We start from the raw sequence: 3,330 nt of genomic DNA, 5'->3' as shown, positions 1-3,330 counted from the left end.
GCTTTAATGCGATAATGCGTAGGAATAGTTTGTAATTTCAATTCTTTCACTAACTTTGCAGAAATAAAATCATGTGTACTACCATCATGCAAAATAATCTTTTCTTTTCCATGCACTAAACATTTCATTGTCAACAAAGAATGTGGAGTTGGCATACCTGGTAAAGTATCCGAAGGAGTAGTAATGTCGTCCTCATCTTCCGTAAAGTCAAGCATTTCTTCATGTTCTTCATCTTCCATTGCTCCAAGATAGTTGATATAGACAGGTGGCTTCTTCAATTGAAAATTGGTTGCTAGATGTCCAGGTTGATGATATTTGTAACACACTATAGGTTTAGCTTTAGATACATTGTTTGCAATGGCAAAAAATCTAGGAATATCAGGATTTGGCTGTGAAAATGGCTTAGGGTTTTGATTGGTATTTAATAGCAAAGCAGGTGGTTTTGTCCAAGACTTATGAAAAGATGATGAAGAAAATCGACTTTGATTGAATCTTCTAAAATTTGAATTGAATTGCTTAGAACCATAGTTATCATTTGCTTGAAATTATTGTGGACGCTTGTCTCTTCCTCGAAGCTTGTCTTCAGTCTCATGAGCTAAAGAAATTGCATCTTCAAGAGTTGCAGGTTTGAACATATTGACTTCAGCGTAGTAATGCCCAAGTAATCCAAACATATACTTGCGCTTGTAAGTCACTTCAGGTACGTCTTCAAGCATGCGTAGTTGAAGTAAGGCATTCCAAAAGCGTTCGGTGTACTGGGAAATAGGCTCACGATCTCTTTGTTGAAGAAGGTTCCATTGCTTTATGGCTTTTTCATGGAATTGTGGAGGAAGGAAATTCTGCATAAACTTCTTCTTGAAACTCTCCCAGGTAATGGGACAATCTATACTCTTACGAACCACTGTCCACCAAAGAGATGCTCTATCCACTAAATGATTAGTGACACACTTGATTTTACCTTTTTCAGCGTATGCCTCTTCATGAAAGTAATCATCAAACTGACTGATGAATGCAAGAACAGTTTTTTCATCTCGAGTGCTATTGAAAGTATGGAATTTGAAATTTCTTTTACTTTTCTTTGTTTCTTTGCGGATGGATTGAGCTTCGAGAGTCGCATCGATGGTTCGTCGGATAAGATCTTCGGATTGTGGTCCATCTTTATCGGTAGTTAATCTTTGTAAATTGGCCAATTGAACTTGCAAGGCTTGCCGGGCTCTTCGTTCTTCATCCAGCTGCATCATAATTAAATCCAATTTTTGTTTTATGGTAGATTCAAGAAGATCGCCTTCAGCCATTAAATCATCCATATTTTGTTCCGTCATCCTGTAAAAATTCAAAAGACCTCACTCTCAAAATCCAATTAGCAAGATGAGCGTAGCTTAAAGTCGGGTGTTCAAGGCCTATAGATTTTTATTTGGCTTTCATGGTCTTCGACTTTTGAGGTTGCGGGATTTGAAATCTTCGTAAATTCTGCATATGACCTTCTGCGTATGCTGAAACTGGTTCAACAGGTCTGCGTATGCGAACAGTCTTCCAAGGATCAACTTTGCAGTTCAGTGCTTCTACGCAAGAACAATCCTTATGGGAGTTTTTGGTATAAATTAGTTCTGACTTCTGGTGACTTGACTGACTTGCGGAGTTGCAAAACTTATAAAACTTGATAAGCTTTGAAGATTTAGAAGATTAGATAGCTTAGTAGCTTTAGTAACTAAAGCTTATGGAATTTTTTATTTGAGGATGTCGATATACTATCACCGAATTTGATACCACCAAACACGTCCTTTTGCTGCCCGCTCGTTGATGATTTTTTATTTTAAGCTTCTAAAAGCTTAACACTAAGCTTTCTAACTTTTAAACTTAAGCTTTTATGATTTTTTGAAAGATATAGAGATTACTGTTTTCTCTATACAAAGCGACTTGGAGAGAGGGATGTAGGAGTGGTCCTCCACCTCCTCAGGCCAGTCCTTCGCGATCAGAGGCTGTAGACAGAGATTCTTGACCGCCAGGAATCCACCCGTATTAACCGTTCGCGATGAGACTGACTGTAAAACTCGATCGTTCCAAGAGCTCCGCCTTCACACACAAGATGAGTAGCGATTGGAAGCTCTCAATCTCAGCTTCGCTCTGATATCACTGGTGCACAGATCGGATGTTGTATGCTCGCGTAGTGAGCATCGGAAGGTCCCCAAGAACAAAAAAACTCTACTTTTTGCACAAAACTCAAGGTGGAAAGCATGCACGACATGAACAAGAAACCAATTGGATGCAATCTCCCCCCATACCTTGTGTGAGCACTCCACAAAGCATGTATTTTATGTATTAATCATCTTCAATCTCAAATAATAACCCAAATTACAAAATAGCACGTTTTTTGCTTTTGAGTTTGCTTTAGTGCCAAATAAAAATAAAGCTAATGGACGGGCGTCGAAATAGTCAAGCATACCCAATACAATGTCTAAATACAAATATCATAATCGTACACCCATGCGCATACAAAATAATAAATAAATATCCAACGCCTTAATAAATAAGCGCGACAAAATATAAGCGTCATACCTAAGGTATGCACCCATCAAAATATAAGTGATAACTCGAATACACGCTATCCTCCAATGTTTTCCTCCGCCGCTGCTGCTATCTCTACACATCAACTGAATCATTCACAATCATTAGTAAAATAATACAATTAAACCGACAAAAGTGAATACCTAGCAGTCTTCAGCTACATAAATAAATCAACTGGTTAGAAATCAATTTTAACCTTAATTTATCACGAGTACGTACTCTAAACTCATAAATGTTTATTAATTTAATATGTATTTTGCGGAATCACTCGCTATGAAATCACCCATGTACACAATTAATAAAACACCCGAAAATGATAGGCGTCCCCATCAACTTCTCACACAAAAAATCCACTTTGTGTATGAGCCCCGATCAACAAAGTTTACGGAATCCACCATAAAACCTCACGGAATCCACCGTGGCACGGAATCCATCGTGAAATATGCCTCCTGGCATCAAAACTAGGGAGGAGAGATAGGTGTAGAAGAGAGAAATACTAGAATGATAAAGAAAAGGAGAAAGAAACCATGAAATCTTGCAAGAGTTGGAGAGATGAAGAGATTGGTGAAAATTTTTCAACTCTTATGTATTATACCAATGTTAGTGTGACTTTGTATTTATTCTCCCAAATGCTTTTCAAATTTTAATCTTCCCAATTCCTTATAGGCCCCCATATGACCCCATGCTAGAAAGACTTTATCCACATTCCTTGATGCATGTCTTTTGATACATACTTGATCGAGTAAGCATAATCTAAATCTAAAC

This window comes from Lygodium microphyllum, chromosome 25, assembly GCF_053477565.2.
Source record: "Lygodium microphyllum isolate KBCC chromosome 25, Lygodium_microphyllum_v1.1.10, whole genome shotgun sequence".
NCBI lineage: Eukaryota > Viridiplantae > Streptophyta > Polypodiopsida > Schizaeales > Lygodiaceae > Lygodium > Lygodium microphyllum.
Note: the sequence above shows the minus strand (reverse complement) of the source record.